Source organism: Eptatretus burgeri, chromosome 10 (assembly GCF_056783735.1).
Source record: "Eptatretus burgeri isolate ZD-2024b chromosome 10, Ebu_testis_v1, whole genome shotgun sequence".
Taxonomy (NCBI): Eukaryota; Metazoa; Chordata; class Myxini; order Myxiniformes; family Myxinidae; genus Eptatretus; species Eptatretus burgeri.
The window spans coordinates 80,560,786-80,580,285 of record NC_140970.1 but is presented as its reverse complement, the minus strand read 5'-3'; the positions used below and the strand labels follow the sequence as shown (position 1 = coordinate 80,580,285).

The window sequence follows — 19,500 nt, the reverse complement described above, 5'->3', positions numbered from 1 at the left end:
GATGCCTTTATCTCCCGGCATGCATCATTCCCCATGCCAAAAACCGGAAGCAAAAAAAAAGCGGAAGCAAAAAAAAAACGGAAGCAAAAGGGTCATAGCAATGACACGGATACCAAATTGCCAGAGTATTGTGTTGTTGTTGTTGTTGTTGTTGTTGTTGTTTCTTCCTATTCTCTCATGTGCACACGTTAAGTATGAAGCTCACTACGTTCGCTATAAAGCAAGAAAGCAGCCTTGTTAGTTATCAGGTTGGACTATAAGTTCAATACACAGGATCCACTCGGTCTATCTCGTTCAGAAATATGCTTTTACAGATCTTCATCACTGTCTTGAGTGTCATTTTCGGCATTACAGTCCACGTCATTTTCGCAATCACTCCCACACAAACAAAGGTCTGTGCAAGCCAAGTTGTGTCTCCTGCATGAACACCTCTGGGTTTTGCAATGGGCTTTACACTGACATCTGACCAACTCTACAATGGCCTGTGGTGCAGCTGGAACCTTCGTGGTGGTAGGTAGTATCTCACCATGGTCATTTTGATTATAGCCATGTTTGAATAGGTCGAACAGACGTTGCCACATCACGGTGGCTTGGCACCACACCCGACTCTGTACACGCACACGTTCAATGTGCTCCTCAAGGGCACCAACTGTAGAAGGCCACTTACTGCTTTCTGCCAAATGTTTGCAAAACAGATGCCACCTTAGGTCAGGAATACTTGTTATATGGATACCCTTTGGGCAGTACATTAAGCATACAAAGTTGGCCAATGCATCCTTCACCTCCTGTTTTCGGTCGCCTTCCTCTGTCAGTTTCATCAGTGCTGAGATGATGTCCCTGTCAACCTTCATGTACTGTTGAAACCACTTGATTTTGCCGACTCCAGAGAGTCTTCCAATATTGTCTGCTCCAGTGAATGTGTGGAATACCGGTAACGCTGCTGCCTTGTATCATCCCAGAGCACTCCAGATTGGCTCAATCTCCAAAGTACCTGATACCATACATATCGCAGTGTGTTTGCAGAGCTTGTCATAGTGTGTAACAGCCAGAACCAAGACATCGGTATCTGGGCTGAAGAAGACCATCCGTGCTTCAGGACAGCGCTGTGATGCAGCTGCTGCTAAGCAGATCATTAATGTATCACCCTCCTCATGGTTGTTATCTTCAAACTGCATGTCGTGGTTGCTTCTTGTGTGGCCTGCTTGGGTCGGTGCTGCACCTGCCTTTTGGTTTTGAAAGGTACATGATGTTCTGGCTTAATGTCAGTGCTGATTGGTCCACTGTCCTGCGCCTCATCTCTGTTTGCAACTCCTCTTCGGGTCCTACCAAAATCCAACGTATAAGGCTGTACAACTCTGGTGGAATGTCTTCTGCCGTGCTCAATGCGGTAACCATGTCTGACTGTTTCTTCTTGTCATTGAAGTTCGCAATACTTCTGCGTATGAGCTTAGCTGTCTTGTATAGCATCTTTGTATTGTCCATTTCACTCGCATGGTCTTGTATCATCGACGTGTGGACCATATCTTCTTCACAGGCTTCAGGGCAGTAAAGAACTGATGGCTCTTGTCTGTCTTTCTGCCTTACGGACTTCACAATTGGTAAATCTTGAAGAATCTTATCCTTCAGCCATTGTCTTGTCAGCGTTGGTGGGTACTGCTGTGCCTCCTCGCTACCCGCAAGCATGGAGATGTATGTTTTTTTCTATGACGTCCATGGGGAGATATGCTTTGTTTTGAGTTTGTATGTCAACAAGTTCGATCAACTCGATCAAGCATGACATCTGCAGGGGCAAGTCTGTCGTTGTGGATTTGGCTTTGTCACTCGTATGATCCCTGAGGACATGGAACACATGTTGTGTCCAGCACAGCTTGTGATATCTGACATCTATTGCATGGGCATCACATGGCAACATTGCATTGCTTCATGTTGTCATCAACACTGGATCTTGGGAAATTTCTACTGCTTGCCTGAGTGTCTTCCCCGAGTTCCCGGTTCTAACTGTGAAGACAACTTGACCGTTATCCGATTGACAGAAGAAGCACTGGACTTTTGACAAAGGTTTTGTCGCAGATCTTGTGAATGGCATTCCTGGTGTATCTACTTCCATTTCTGAGCTTTACTTTTATAGCCATGTTTTTTGTTTTTTTTTACGGCATACTGTCCTGAGGACGTCGAATGTTCGAAGCGGTCTCTGGCTCGCTGTAACTCTGTCTGGTTTGTGGCAAAAGAATAGCAGCTTCGATGTCATGTTTCCTTGTCGAGCAGCATTTCTTTGGTACATCCTTGGAGACGTCTTTGAATTGCAAAAAATTGTCCATCATGTACGCCGGCTCGCTCCATCACCACATCAAGTAGTTTCTGGTCGGATTCGGTCTTGGGATTCAGAACAACTGCCCCTTTAATAGTGTTCGACTCCTGACAGAAGACGCATAGTTTCCAGTCAACAGGGTCCTTGGAGTTGTCGTCATCAAGGCTTTCATCCATCATCATGCTTTGAAAGTACAGAACAACATCCAGTGTTAGCTGAAGGGAACTGCTGCCATGACACATATTTCCTGTAAATGAATCACGTGTTAGAATAATTAGGAGTCTAGCTATACTACAAGTGGATTCCTTGTCTCTGGAAACATAGAATAGGTATATTGAATGAAGAGTTTATAGGTCAGAAGATGTGAGCGGAATATTTTTTGTATCACATAGTGGCGTATATACGCCCGTGGTATCACTGACCTCTCGAGAGATAAAAAGTCGTAAAAGCAAAGCAAGTGTTGGAATGAGAAGACTAATGATGCCACCAGTGGTTTTCTTGACCCAGAAAACATAGGATTAGCCGATTTAATCATGTTTCTCGGTTGACTAGAAGCCAAGATAGCACAAATTATGTAATTTATGGCAGCCATGCAGGTGTCTATGCAAATGCCAACATTAATTTTGGATTTCCCATGCTCTGAAGATTCCAAAAATGTGGAGTTTTGCTAATCTCCAAAAATTTTGAACGAAAAAAACATAGTGAACCTGACGACAAACTTCCTCCTCATTCGAGGGCTCTACGTACTTTCCATGGGCGAAAACCTCATGAGTGCTCATAAAAAGGAAATGCGAGAAGGAAGAAGAGGAAATTCAGAGTGCGGTTTTGAGTTAGAAGGATAGCGGGGATAGGCGCGGGATGCGTGGCCCGGGTTTGGTGATGGATGATGGGTGACGGCCTGTGAGGGCTCTCCGAGGAGCTGTGTGATCCCCGTGGGGCTGCCTGTTGAGGCGCCGTCTGTGTTGAAGGGACTGTGCTGGAGGGGAGCTGCTCATGCACATGGTGTCGTGTAGAACTGAGGGAGAGAGAGCAGAAGCGTTTGCTCCTCGTCTTGTATCGTCTTGGCCAACCTGAGGCAACATACTACTGGTCCTTTGGGTCATGAAGTTTGCAGGCACATCCAAAGAGAAGGAGAAAGGAGTGGGGGGGGGGGGAGTGCGGCACCATTCTCGTGGTCTGCGGCTGGGAAGAGTCCACTGGAATGTCATCTCAAACAGGCCCTGAATCCTTCCCACCCCCTTTTGTTTTACCTATTATTTTTCTTTATACCCTGGCAAATATTCCTTTGTTATTTTGCTTCCCCTCCCCTCCCTTGGGTTTAGAGAGGGATATCTGGTCGGGTGTTTGATTGTGTTGTCAGTTTTGATTTGACGCCTGTCTGTATTTACCTAATAATTTCTTTATCACCGCTTGTCAGCAGGATTTCTGATCATATTTGTATTCATTGTTGTATACCCTGTTCTCTGATCCTGAGTAAAGGACTTGTATTAATTCCACTGTGTTGAAATGTGCATGCATTTGCTTACTTTTGCATTACATTACTGGATTTGCATACGTTGTGTTGGTAAGTGGGGTGTAAATCCAGATGATTACTACGCTTGGTCACATGTGACTGCTTATACAGCGTGACCCGCACACGGGGAACGTATTGACCTCCCGAGCAAGTCAACTAGGACCTCCGGAGCAACAGACTGTAGATCGTACCCGAAACCCCTAAACAAGGTGCCAGGTCGTAAGAATGCTCACGCGCACACACACCACACACACATATGCGCATATGCATGCATGCTTCTTGAGCACAATATCTCAAAAGGTTATTAGACAGATTCAGACGAAACTTTGTGGACAGGTTTGGTGTGTGACAAGGACGAATTGATTCGATTTTAGTGAAGATCCGAATCCAGATCCGATAATTAGCCCGCGCTCGCGAAGCGAAAAGCAGGGTTAAGTGATGCGTACGTGCATGTCTGCATTTTGTTATTCCTTTTTCGCTGGAACCGCTTGCCGGATTGACACAAAATTTTCACCATAAATGCGACTACTCATGTAGAATGTTTTGATGCCATCGGTCAAGTGGTGTGGCAACCATGTTGGAATAAAGGAGAAACGTTGGACCTCTTGTATCTCTGAAACTGTTCCATCGAAAAAATTGAAACTTTGCACATGTGAAGTACTCTCCATGAGAAATAATTGTAATTTTTTTTTATGTCATCAGTGCCTTATTTATGACATCATCATGGGTGATATTTGGTTATTTGGTGACATGGACATTCCATCATGGAGACATTTGGAGTGAGAAACATACATAGAAAGCTACATCCGATTAGTATGAAAGTTTTTGAGGGTCATCTCGGGATAAATTGGTCAACAGAAAAAAAATTATGATGTCATCGGTTACGTGGTTCGGCAGCCTTATATAAAAAAAAAATTTTTTTTCTCCGAAATGGCTGAACAGATCAAGGAGGAACTTTACAGGTATGACCGCCTATCCATGAGGAACAAAACGTTCCCCACCTTTGATGTCGTAGGTCAAATGGTTTGGCAGCCATGTTGGATTTACCCTAAAAAATACAAAAATCTGTTTCTCCAGAATGGCTGCACAGAACGCTCATAGCTCGCAGACGTCAATTCGCCCATCAACACAAAGCCATCATCTATGACACCAGCCAAGTAAGCTCCACGCTCAACCTGGACTTTTCATTTTGGGAACTGAAGCAGGCCATTTCAAGATCCAAGGACAGGGCTTCTGGTCCTGACCAGTTAACCTATGGTATGTTCAAGCACATAGATGATAAGGTGCTGGGTGCGTTCCTTGAACTTTTTAACAAGGCCTGGTCTTTAGGTAAGCTTCCCCAGGACTGGAAACACTCTGTTGTCATTCCTATTCACAAAGCCGGGAAAAATCCCTCTTACCCATGCTCCTACCGACCGATCGCTCTCATTTCGGTGGTGAGCAAATTCATGGAGAAGATGGTCAACGAACGCCTGGTCTTCTTTTTGGAGAAGAACAACCGACTGTACAAGTACCAATGTGGGTTCGGAAAGGGTCGTTCCACCACTGACCACATTACTTTGCTAGCCAATTACTGCAGGCAAGCATTAAACAATTGCGAGTCCCTATTAGGAGTATTCCTCGACATTCACAAGGCCTATGACTCAGTCTGGAAAGAAGGCCTGTACAAAATTCACAGATTGGGCATCAATGTCAGAATGTTCTGGTGGATTTGTGACTTCCTATCCAATGGATCCTTCCAAGTGAGAGTTGGCCAAGTCCAGTCCTCTGTGTTCCCCATGGTCAATGGTATTCCCCGGGTAGGTCTTAGTACCACCCTTTTTAACATCACGATAGATGATGCTGCCTCCCCTTTAGTGTCTCATAGCAGGATATTGCCATTTGCGGATGATGTTGCTTTGTGGACCCGGAGCAGAAACCTTCAGTTTACAGCCAAAAAACTCCAGGGGGAGGTCTTGCAAGATGGAGCTGTGGGCCCAAAAATGGGACCCAAGTCCAAGTTCATTATTTTTTCCCGCAAAAGGAAGGTCAAGGTCATATGAATAACAATTAATGGTACTTCCATTAAAGCTTCCCCCGATGTATCCTTTCTGGGAATTACCTTCAACAAGGGCCTAACCTGGAATGCCCATATTAAAAAAAACTTGACGCCAGATGTGCCAAAGTCCTCAACCTTCTATGGAGTCTTGCCGGTACATATCGGGGAGCTCATCAGGAAAGTCTCCTGCTCCTGTATAAAACCATCATCCACTCCCAATTTGACTATGGCAGGCAGGCCTTTTGGGACATCTGCAAAACCAACTGCCAAAAGCTAGAAACCATTCAAACCAAAGCACTGCAGTTGTATCTAGCACCTGTAAAAGCACTCCAGTCTGTGCCCTCCTTGTGGAGGCTGGCGAGATGCCCTTGTCTTTCCTTTGAGAGGGGTCCAACTTGAGATACTGGGCAAAGAGCATTTCCGCAAGGGACAACAACCCAGGTAAACCGCTGTTCTTGGACTGTTGGGAGTATGAAGCTCTCGGCAAATCCTCCCTCCCTCCTCCTTTCGGACTTGTGTGTGTGAGGGCAGCTAAAGAAATGGTTTGGATTCTTTACTGACTAATCCCCCGAACAAAGTGGCAATTTGGCCCCCCTGAACTCTAGAAACACCTCGTACTCATTTGGATCTATGGGGGAAAACCAGTAGGGACAATGTGGTTGTGACATGTAACCAGGCCATGGAATATATCAACACAGTTTGGAGCCAATCCTGACATGTCTAAAAAGATAGCTCTAAAGATCCGGTACAAAAAACATGGCAATTTCAGTGGGTGACCGACACCAAGGGTAGATGGTGCTTTAAGGTACACCTTTTGGTCGAGTCCTCTGTCTCGTTTCCTTGACTCTCCCGAAGGGACCAAGCAATCCTCTACATGCTCAGACTTGGACACTGTGTTTTAAACTGCTACTTACATAGGGTAGGACGTCACCCGATGGGGCTCTGCGAGCGGTGTAAGGGTCCTGAAGACCTGGAACACATTCTCACTCAAGACCCTCGGTATGGGGAACCCAGATCACGTCTTTTACTTTTTTTTTGTATACCTTGTCGAGGCTCGTATGAGAGCTAACACACAACGCACATCAAGGGGGGCATGAGACAGGAGGGGAGGGAGTGGGAAGGACAAAATAGTGGGGTACAGAGACATTTGGAGATCTGTGGAAGGGAGAGGGATGGGACGGGGAACATGGGGAATAGAAGATGGACATTACAGGGACTTTCAGGAAGGAAAGCAGGGAATTTGAAGGAGGTGGGCTTGGGTGGATTATCGGGGGTAGAAAAGATCGAGTATTTGGATGGGGGATGATAAGAGGTGGTGGTGACCAGCAATTTTGAAGGTCTGGATGGAAGAATGGGAATGAATAGAGTGAGGAAGTTTATTCCAAAGGCGGGAAAAAAGAGGAATGAAAGAGTGAAGGTGAGCAGTGATTCGTGATTTTGGTAGTTTTACCAGAAGGGGGTTGTTGGCGGACCTTGAGCGCCCTGCGGAAATGTGGTGGGGACAAATCGCAGAGAGAGCAGGGGGGCGAGGCTGGAGAGGAGACGGTAGAAGACAGAAAGACCACCTACCTGCCTGTGGTGAGAGAGAAAGAGAGGCCCAAAGACTCAGCCTCATTGCGGGAGATGCCAATGATCCGAAATGCCTTGGTTTCTACAGCGTGAAGCCGAGAAAGGTGGGAGGAAGGAGCACCAGCCCAGAGGGGAGAGCAGTAATCCATCAGGCTGCGGACAAAAGCTTTGTAAGTGGTCAGGAGCTCAGGTGGGCCGAGGAAGGACCTTGCACGATGGAGGATTCCCAGTCGGTGACTGGCTTCGGAGGCGAGGTATGAAATGTGGCTTTCCCAGGAAAGGTCATGGCAGATAGTGAGACCCAGAAGCTTGAAAGAAAGGACTTCTTCCAGAGGATTGTTGAGAAAGTGGACGGGGGGTTTTCTAAATGGTCCTTTCGGAGAGACATAGTGAGAGTGTGAGATTTGTCCGGATTGAAAGCCATGTTCCACGTGTTGGACGAGTTTGTGATTTTATCCAGATCAGCAGTGAGCGAAGAAGCTGCTGCTTGCCGGTCTGAGGGATGACCGATGGTACGGCAGAGGGTGGAGTCATCAGCAAAGAGATATAGAGGATTTTCCAGAGAGTCGGAGAGATCATTGATGAAAACCAGAAAGAGAACAGGGCCCAGAACGCTACCTTGAGGAACTCCAGCCTGGACAGAAAGGGGGATGAAAGAACTCCATTTAGGGCCACACGTTGACTGCGACAGGAGAGTAAGTCTGCGAGCCATGAGTGGAGATAGCCTTGGATACCATAGGAAGAGAGTTTGGTGAGCAGGGCAGGGTGCCAGACTGTGTCAAAAGCACGTGATATATCCAGGGATACGGCTCGGATTTCCTGTCTGCCATTGAGGGCTTCCATCCATTGTTGGGAGAGCAGAAGCAGCATATCCAAGGTAGAGTGACCTGGTCTGAAACCAAATTGATGATCGGAAATCAAGCCATTGGAGAAGAGGAAGGATTTGATGTCTGAAGCGATGATGGATTCCATAACCTTGCTGATGATTGGGAGAAGGTGATTGGTCTGTAGTTGCAGGGATCTGTTTTCGCACCTTTTTGTGCAGGGCAGTGATGTTTGCTGATTTCTAAGTAGATGGCAGATGGCCTTGAGCAAATGAGAGGGTGAATAGAACAGAGAGAGGGTGAGCAAGAGCAGAAGAGCAGGTTTTGAGGACACGTGGGCTGATGCTGTCTGGACCGGTTGCAGAATCTGAGTCGAGGTTTGACAGCAAGCTCTCCACCTTGTCAGGAAAAAAGGACACAGAGTCCAGGGGCAGTTGGGTGAAGCTGGGTAAGGTGGGTAGAGAAAGTGATGGGTTTAGGACACAATATTTAGTTGCAAACACCGAGTTTAGACATTCAGCTTTTTCATGTGCAGTATCAGCAGTGCTGCCATTTGAGGCAAGGGAGGGATGGAGGGGGAACATACACCAGAAACAGATTTGATTAGATGCCACCAGGATTTTGAGGAGGGAGAGAGGTTTGAGAGTTCAGACTTGAGATGAGAAAGATGTTGTTTTCTGGCTCTCCTGAGGGTAGATACACACTTGTTCTGAGTTTTATGGAAGGAACTGAGATTGCCCTCAGTTGGGTTTGCTTTCCATGAGGCAAAGGCAAGTTGTTTCAGGACAACTGCCTCACCACAAGCTTCAGTGAACCAAGGGCGGGAGGAAGGGTTGGACAACTGAAGACGAAAGGGGATAAATCTGTGCATGAGGGAGACCAAGTTTCTTTGAAAGAATTCCCAGGAAGAGTTGATGTTGGAGAAAGTAGAGAAAGGAGACCAGTCTATAAGTTTGAGGGCTGCTTGGAGACCCTGCCAGTTGGCTTGAGTGGAATGCCAGACTCGACGGCGGTGAGGTGGTTCTCTGATAATAGCCAGAGAGATGTCCACTTTGACAAGGACATGGTCAGAAGAACCGATTGGAGCGGTTGGAAGAGCAGCAGATATTGTCAGGGAAATTTGTCAAAATCAGATCCAGAAGAGATGGAGTACCATTGGTTGAGATCCGGGTAGGGAACTTGACCGACTGAGTCAGTCCCAATGAGTCGCAGAAAGCTTTTTGCGGAGGTGCCATGACAGGTGAGAGAGGTACCCACACCTCGCCAACTGGCATGATGACAATTGAAGTCACCACATATGAGGAAGAGAGAGTTTGGTTGAGAAGATAGAAGTTGGTCCATGTTTTCAGATAGTGAGGTGTAGATGGAGTCATCACTGTTCGGTGGACGGTACAGTTCACATATAAACATGAGGTGGGAGTTGAGGGGAAGCCATAGCCAGAGGTATTCCTGGGGGTGTGGGGGAGTGAGGGTAGTGTATGGAGAGTGAGGAATAGAGTCTTTGATGAAGAGAACAACTCCTCCACCAGAGCGAGGCTCAGGTCTGTCAAACCGGAGGAGGGAGTAACCAGGGAGAGATACTTGGGAGTCAGACACGCCTTGGGGGAGGAAAGTTTCTGTTAGGCAGATTATGTCTGGTTTGTCAGTGGCAACCTGTATGGAAAGATCTGAAAGGTTTGAGCGAAGGCCCCGGATATTTGAGGTCCATACTTTTAATGAAGGGGTAGGGGAGGAGGCTTTGGGTGCAGGGGGTGGTGGGGAGGGGGAGGGTCAGACGAGGTGGGGAGGTATGGAGTGTTGTTGAAAGAGTGTGGGGGATTGCAGAATAGCTTGGGGTGGGGGCCGAATGAGGAGGAGAAAAGGCTCTGTGGTGCTGGGGGAGAGGGGGGACAAGAGAGGGGGAAGAAGGGAGTTGAGAATTTGAGGAGGTGGAGTGTAGAGATGGAGGTGAGAGGGCAGTGGAAGGAGGCAGCTTTATGGATGCGAGAGGGGGGAAACTTTGGGAAGGATGAATGAGGGGATGAATGGTGGGAGAAAGGTGAGGGGAAGTTTTTGAGAGAGGTGAGAGGGAGGCTTGGAAGGAGAAGTGTGGGATGGTTGCTTTGAGAGTGAGGGGTGAGAGGAGCGAGTTGGCACTGAAGTTGGAAAGCGAACATTCATAGCAAAAAGGGGTTTTTAAAAGGTTTAGGTCAGTTATGCGATTAAACACATTTCTTGAGGGATGCAATAAAGGCGAATTCAGAGAATGGAGAGAAGAAACGCTGTAACAGTTGGATTTTTTCGGCAAGGTATGAAGGAAAGGTCGAATTGAGAGCATTCTGTTTAAATAGCAGAAGATTAGTGCATTCTGATACATAACAGTAAAGAGTACCACACGTGTGAAAGAGGAAGATGAAGCATCATAAGAGATCGTTTTTGTTATTTTTATTAATGTTTGAGAGAGTTTTCAACAGATTAGGTCATGGAAGTGTTGTAGAAAAAAAATCGAGGAAGAAGAAGAGGATGAAGAAGAAGAAGAAGAGGCGATGAAGAAGAAAAAGAATCAGAGAAAGGTACCGTTTTTTTTAAAGATATGAAATTGAGTGATGAGTTGGGATGGGGGACGTTAAGAAAGTGGGAAAGATAGAAATTGAAGATAATGGGGAGAAAAAACAAATAAACACGATCATACACCGAGGGGAACAAAGGGTAGGCCTCAGGCCTCAAGGATAGGCCTCAAGCACCCAGTAAGAACAAGTTTGACGAAATCTCACAAAATAGCACGATTTTTTAAACAAAACCGAACTGGGAACACACAGTAACATGTAGGTGAGAAAATGAACGGTTAAAACGGGACAGATAACGACCGGAAACTTAACTTTGAGATCGTCAGCAGGGAGCCCCCAAGGAGACCTGCTTATGTTCCAAACCCAGAACCGGAAGTTGATCCTTGCTGGATTGTGTCTGAAAGTTGGGGATCTCCTGGTCAAACATGCCGAATACACTTTGTTAATTAAGCCAGAAGCACCCTCGACTCTTCAAATTTGTAAATGAAACGGGACGAACAGTATAAAGTCCCTAGCATTTTATATATATATATATATATATATATATATATATATATATATATATATATATATATATATATATATATATATATATATATATATATATATATATATATACATATATATATATATATATATACATATATATACATATATATATATATATATATATATATATATATATATATATATATATATATATATATATGTATATTTGGCTGGAGCCGACGAATTTTGGGTGCGTGGCGTTTATAGAGCCTCGCAGCTCTGAAAACAGAATAAGAGGAGGAAGAGGAAAAGGAGAAGAGGTGGAGGAAGAGGAGGAGGAATCAGTGGAAGAGGAAGAGGAAGAGGAAGAGAAAGAGGAAGCAGAGGCAGAGGCAGAGGCAGAGGCAGAGGCAGAGGAAGAGGAAGAGGAAGAGGAAGAGGAAGAGGAAGAGGAAGAGGAAGAGGAAGAGGAGGAGGAGGAGGAGGAGGAGGAGGAGGAGGACTGGACAGGATTGAGGCAAAACTTTACAATTATGATCTAGTCGTCATGGTGAATATACGTTTTAAATTTAAATCTAATCGGATGCATCGTCTGGCAGCAAGAATTATTTATTTTTTTTTGATTTGGGTTCTTTTGTTGTTTTTTTGAATAAGGTTATTTGGCTTCATCTGTCCATGTTCCTTCTTGCTGGAACCTTCCTTCTTGCTGGATCCTTCTTTGCTTTTTGCTTGTTCGGGTTTCTTCTCATGACTCCAATGTAGTACCCATTTTATTTGGTCTTCCATTTGATTTGAATTTAATTTTTATAATCACGAATTTGTCGCCAGAACAGTTGGCTCGTACTATACCAAGTCCTTCTGAACACCGCACGGGGTGACTGACTATTCCATGAACAGAACAACCATTGAGTTGTAAAAGTGATTTTTTCACCAATGAGAGAGAAGGTGAAAAACGATATTTATCATGAAACCTCAAAAAGAAGACATGGACGGACGATGACAAAACGAGGTGGATGAGTTGGTTCGGTGAGAAGAACAAGGCGATTTATTTTTGCGAAAGGTCCGGATTCAGATCTGGTGGATTCGTGGGATGTTCAGCCCGATGGAGGTCTGCGCTCCACCGAGTACCGTTATCATTATTAAATGGAATCGGGTTTACAAAGCCATTTCGAAGGTATTTTTACACAGGTTGAGTCGATACAATTATGAGTAAAGCATAAAGACAATAGGCGGTGTATTGGTTCCGGTTTTTTTTGTTGAGACCGCTAATTTTCTCCATTACAAGGTAATAAAGTCGTATAATGATTTGCAAATGCAAACACCCTAAAAGAGTGGTAAATCTACGCTAAGATTTTCACATTTCAATTCTCACACAAAATAACCGGAAAGGGAGAGTTTTTTTTCCCCGCGAAGAACGATTCTGACAAGAAGGTGAGGAAACGGACCGTTGTGTCGAACTCGATAGATTTTACGACAACGTGGCTCTTACTCAGGAAACTATAAATACATTTATGATAATCTCCTCATGAGATAAACCTTTATGGCGAAATAAATTCACGTTCGAGATTTCCTGAAGTGTGTATACATATAATGTACACACACGCACGTACACACATATGCACACACACATACACACACATACACACACATACACACACATACACACACATACGTACACACATGCATGCACATACATACATGTATGCACACGCACGTATACACACACACGTATACACATGCATGCACATACACACACGTTCACATGCATGCACATACATACATGTATACACATACACACATGTATACACACACGTACACACATGCATGCACATACATAGTATACATGTATGCACACGCACGTACACACACACACACACACACACACACACACACACACACGTATGCACAGCAGGCTGTACCCCGCCATGAAAATAACCAGAGACCAAGCTGCGCTTCGGCAGAAGGGAACCGCATGAGTTTAGGTGATTTTTTGTCTGCACGTGCGTATCCTGATTAAACAGTTGTATTCTGAGTGGTCTCCTCATCCTGTCTGGGGAGAGGAGTGACCAAGTTCGCAATTGGCGCAACAAGCAGGAGTTCATCGACGATTGATAAAGGACCGGTGGACCTCGAGCGGGGACAGCAACCGCCCAAGGCATCCACAAGCGCCCCTGGATTGGGACACAGGTGAGGGACCTTCTTCTCTCGTAGGGGCGTTTTTCTGTCGCTGTTGGAGGTAAGCAGGACCGCCTTCCCCAATCGTTTGCGTGAGCCCAAACTGAAAAGAGTAATGGTAAAGAAGTAATAAAACTGTTTCTGCAGGCCAGTCAAAATTTAGGGAATAAGCGTGCGGGTGTCAAGTAGAACGGTTTCTGTCGAGCCAGGGGCCGGCAGCGGGAAATAAGGAATATGGGAAATAAGAATGGATTTTCGGCGAACCCTGATATTCCCCCAGAGGGATTCCCAGCCGCCTTCATGTGTAAGGAGAGGATCGGAGCGATCAAACACTGTTCTGAATGGGCTAAGTTAACTAAGGGACACCACATAGCTCTCCCGTTGGAGGGAACGTGGCAAAGAAACCGGTTGAAAAATCTCAAGTGAGAACTGATAGCCAAAGATAAGAGGGGAACAGGGCCCATTTGGAGGGCCCTGGGATTGTGTATGGAGGAATGTTCTCAGCGAGAAGCTGATTCTAAACATGCTAGCCTTAAAGATGAGTTGGAAAAGACTCAAAATGAAATCTCTGAAGTATTAGCCCAACAACAAGTGCAAACTTGAGGGGGAGCACTCGGTAGAGTGCAAAACCTCTGCTGCCAATACTGCTGGGTCACTTAAGTGAACCTGATAGCCTATTCATTGTAGGTCAAAACGGATCAGACTCTACTGAACCACGATTGAATAAACTAAACTAGATCGACGCGCATGTAGAAATGCCAAAAAAAGAAAATAGAATTTTTTTTGAAAAAGGTGCAAAAATTTTTTTTCCTCTAACAATTTTTTTTGGGAGGTTGGAAATCACTTAAAACATGGAGAAATGCAAAAACAAGAATTCAAATATTTTTTCAAAATGGCCGCCATAGCGGCCATATTGGACTTTGGACCAAGTCCAAAATCTAATGGCATGATCCTTCGCCATACCTAATCCCCCCACCAAGTTTCATTGAAATCCGTCCAGGAGTTTTTCCGTAATACTGTTCACAAACAAACAAACCAACAGACAGGGGTGAAAACAGTAACCTCTGTCCATCTTCGATGGCGGAGGTTAATAAAAGAAGTTAAGCCCCTAACCCCTGCTTCTCCCCCACCCCGGTCCGACCTTTATGAATTATTGTCTGCCCAATTAAAGGAAATGCATCCGGGCAGGCAGGCGGAGACCCCCGAAATTGTTATGGCACCTTTGGTTGTGCATACGCCAGACAGGGGGCAAGGTTCCCCCACTGCCTATGTGTATTGAGCATGGAATGAAACTGATTTGAGTAACATGGCCACCGAAATTCAAATATACATGGACAACCCGATTGAGGTAGTCCGACGCATGACTAACTTCTGTGCGATCCATCAACCTACCCACTGAGATGTAGGAGTAATTATGGATAGGATATTCTTGCCAAAAAACATTGGCGAAAAACCAATCTCGCTGTGGGGTGGCCTGATCAACCACCCGCACAGGAGAACAGGGCAGCCTTTATCACGCATCTGGGAAGGATGCTCCAGGTTTTGATGGCTCAAATAACTCCGACTGGTCAAGACTGGCCGGAAATTTTAAGAGTGGCTCAGAAAAAGGGCGAGGACCCGGAAGACTTCCTCGAGTGCTTACAAATATTAATGACGACCAGGGGGGGGGGGATTTGGAGTCGTGGCAAATATCCCGGAAGCTCTGTTGGTGAGTCGATTTGTGGAAGGCCGACAGCCAGATATCCGCAAGCGGCTAAAGGCGGCACACCTAGGATGGAAAACCGACATTATAGAAGCCAATATGAACAGCGCTATGCAGTGCTGGAGGTCCCAGCTGGAAAATACTGAACGGGAATTTAGGGTGAAGCAGGATAGTAGTGTCAAATAGGAGGCTTTGCCGCAGTAATGTCTACCATTTCTCGAAGTCGCAACATTCGCTCGCTTATGCTCACTCATATTTCTCCTTTTCAAACTGGTACACATTACTTTGTCATTGCACTCCTCTTTGACACTACTCCCTCCCTGCCGGGGGCTGGGCTTCGCCCCCTTCCATGTGATCATTTCTTTAATTAAATTGAGTAGTCATAATAAGAGAATGTTTTATTTTCAAGAATAACTTAATTTATTCATCAATTTAAAATAATGCAGCGGTAGCTCATTAAACCCCTCCACCCCTTTGTATATAACATCCATCCATCAATTGGGATCCGACTCTGTGCAGAGCATTGGTGCTGCCTAAGCAGTCTGCCTTGGCTACTAGGCACAATCCTGGATGGGTCACCACTCTAACACAGGATACCAGCAAGCTGGTACTCATTTTGCCAACCTCAGAAGGATAACAAGTCAGAGCTATCCCCCACCTGGTATTAATTCAACAGTCGAGTGGGATTTGAACTCAGGATTCCAGGATCCCAAGCCCACCACTTTAACCATTAAGCTAACACCAGGTATATATATATATATATATATATATATATATATATATATATATATATATATATATATATATTTATTTATATATATATAAACACACACACACACACACACACACACACACACACACACACACACACACACACACACACACACACACACACACACACACACACACACACACACACACACACACACACACACACACAGTAGACTAGGCGTAAGTCGTCACCATCGGGACCGAGAAAAAAGTGACGACTTAGAAATGTGACGACTTACGCGTATTCGAACATTCATGATGACTGTGGGGTGAAGGATGAAGTCGCGCGTGGCCTGGACACATATCTGTGAGAGCCGGCTATTGTACCAAAAGGAAAACACAATCCTCGGGGCATAGGTGGGGGTGAGTTGGTGAGTTGGAAAGTGATCAAGCAAAGATGGAATTCATGAATCAGTTTATCAAAAGTAAATATAATGAACAACTCTGTAAGACAACTCGTATACCATCGGTGATGGTATGGTGACAAATTACATGACACACAGTCATCGTGGTGATGATTACAACTCAATGCCTATGTGTAAGTGAGTGCGGTAATGTACAAAACAAGCCAATATAAAACCATGATCGGACTTCAACACTAAGCTCGATCGATCCTTTACTTCTTCGCGAAGTAATCCGTTATGTTTGACTGCCTCAAACTCTTAGGCATCTGGTGCATGAGAAAGGATTCAAACCGGTCATTGTATTCCATGATGTTGGCTGGGCAATCCTCCACCGAAAGACAGTATCGGCCGAATATTTGGCCGAATCGGCCGAAACCGAATATTTGGCTGAGCCGACATTTGCCGAAACCAGATGATGAGCGCGTTATCGACATCTTCAAAGGACACACATTTCACGCATTTCACACTTCCCACCGGCCCCACGATCTTCTCCACTTGTCCAAATATCTTGCCCTTATTCTTCAAGATATCGTTCAATGTCTGCCGTTTGATGTCCAACTTCTCAGCTATGTCTGTTTTCTTCATCAGTGGATTTGCCTCGCAAAACTGGATAATGTCGTATTTTTCTTGGTAGGTTTTAGTTGTAAGCTTACGCTTAGTTGCCATTGTCCTGCCTGCAGTGCGATCAACGTGTGTACGCAGTTATAAATAGCCTATCACTGGCGGTGTACACCAATGAGCGAGCATCACGATTCCATGAAATCGGGCTTCTCATGAGGCAGCAGTTCTGTGTGACGAGTTAGGAGTGGTAATTTACTTGAGTTTCCATTACGTGGGAATGGACAACATCTGACGACTTAGACGAAGTGACGACTTAGAGATGACGACTTACAGAGGGATGACCCTTTATTCAAAGGGATTTAACATGAGATAAATTCGGGACTTTTTGACGCTGCCGACTTAGGCGAAGTGACGAGTTACACGCTGCCGACTTACACCTAGTCTACTATATATATATATATATATATATATATATATATATATATATATATATATATATATATATATATATATATATATATATATATATATATATATATATATATATATATATATATATATATATATATATATTCCTTGGTTTATTAATTAATTTGCTTGTTTCCAAGATATAGCAAGTATTATGTTTTGTTTACGCCGAACATTTTTCATAGTCTTTCATGTGATCATTTCTTTAATCAAATTGGGTCGTCATAATAAGAGTATGTTTTTTTCAGAAATAACTTGATTTATTCATCAATTAAAAATAATGCAGCGGTAGTCCGTTAAAACCCCCACCCCCATTTTTAGTCAGTTCTGAAGGAAGTGACTTATAAAATGAGGATCCATGTCTGTCGATCCGTCCGTCCGTCCGTCCACAATCAATCTTTCCATCATTATTCTACAACCTGTGGTCAGAATGACTTGAAACTCAGAGGGATGATACTTGGGGAAATTCCGCAGAACCTCCCGCAATAAAATCTAAGATTTGTCACCAATTGACTTAGTTGAAAATTAATCTAATCAATTAATATTGAAAGTCCTAAAACTCGAAGACTATTCATAGTTTTTGCTTCTGGTTTAGTATAATGGTTCAATGGAACAATGTCTACAGCTTGTCTGAGCATTTTTTCCGAATTTTTGTCCAGGAGGAAAGATAATGAGTCTTAATGAGTATGAAGTTCATTAGGGCCAATTCATCTTCAAAGTCCTAAAACTTGTAGACTATTAAATAGTTTTTGCTTCTGGTTTATTAATACTTATACTTTAAACCCATAAGGCAATGTATTTATTCCATCACTCATGGTATATATTTTTGGCCGCATCTCACGTTGCGAATGCTGGCTTGAAGAGAGTTTCGCGTTGTTCTTGTTCTTCTTCTTCTTCTGGTGAAGACAAAACCTTGAGGACGTGGTTTTTTATCTACAGGATCCGGATCTCCTTAAATACTAAACACCTGTACACATCCTCGCATTGAGGGTGCCTTTTGAGAGCGTCTATCATGAACTTTTAAATATATTCGGACATTTGCTTTAAAGTTTCGAAAAGTTCACATTACTATTTAAAGATTATTTCATTTAATGTGTTGTAATTTCGTAAATACACTTTTCTCGTCATGAACAGGAGCCTCCATGACGGGTCTCGCTATTGGCTCCATCAAGGCACGTGACGAAATATCGGAAGTTGTTGTTATTGCCTTTAGGATGTGGCTCTTAGACACATTTGTCCTTGTTTTATCATCAAATGCTGTTGGAGCTTTCTAGTGGGGGCAGATAACAGCAATTTTTGAGAGGAATCGTGCAAATGATGATACAAGCATCAAATTTGGCACATTTGCTCTCCAGGGGATTCTAATCAAATCTGCCTGATTGGCCATTTGAAAATCCAAATTTTGAAAAATTGGAAAAAAAAAAAAACTTCAAAAAAGTCAAGATCACGAATCAATGTTGGATGCTGGCTGAGATTGGTGAATGTTTCAGAAACATCATCAAAGACGTTCCAAGTCTGCCATGCAGTTTTCTTCCCTTTACCGTGGAAGGCAGACACGACGTCACGTCCAGTGAACGCATGAAAGTATGGGATCCCTCTTGCTTTCCCAAGTCCTATTGCAGAAACTACCTCATGGACTGGAATCCATCGCGCCTTGGCTCCTTGGCCAAAGGCAATCCACATGTTATCAAGACTTAGTTCCTGTAAGGATGGCAGTACAGATATTGCTATGACTAGTACGTCCGTGTCATTAGCCTTAATGATAATGGACTTGCTACCATCCGTCGTTGCATCCCTGGCGTGTCCAAATATTCGAGTGCCAGCTTCTTCATGACAACATGGAGACACAGCATCCAGTGACTTCCTTGTGTTGCTAATGGCATCTTCTCCTATTGTGACAATGACTGTGCTTGTCGTCTGTGCTTCACACATCTTTTCCGCAAGGAAGTGAAACAGCTCAGTCTTGTTGCTGTCATGTCGAAGAAAGCTTCTCCAGTTACTTCGGGTCTTACTGGTTCCTGTCAGTCTTCTTCTGATTAATTCCCCCCTTTTCAACCTTGCCTCGGACTTCAGACTTGACTTCTTGTACACATCAAACACTACGTCCACCCTCATAGGATTCCACCTGGCAC

The 19,500-nt window shown here is 44.4% G+C and overlaps 1 protein-coding gene and 1 pseudogene across 1 annotated transcript in view; one reads left to right on the top strand and one right to left on the bottom strand.

The window, feature by feature from the left end:
* Window positions 1-1,132: 1,132 nt before the first annotated feature.
* LOC147018943 (uncharacterized) lies at window positions 1,133-2,873 on the bottom strand (annotated as a pseudogene).
* A 9,835-nt stretch (window positions 2,874-12,708) lies between these two features.
* Window positions 12,709-19,500, top strand: part of LOC147018942 (DNA repair protein XRCC1-like) — a 70,305-nt gene continuing 63,513 nt past the window's right edge. The window contains exon 1 of the mRNA XM_085899064.1: window positions 12,709-12,718. The gene's annotated coding sequence lies outside the window, so the exon portion shown is untranslated. The remainder of the gene's footprint in view (window positions 12,719-19,500) is intronic.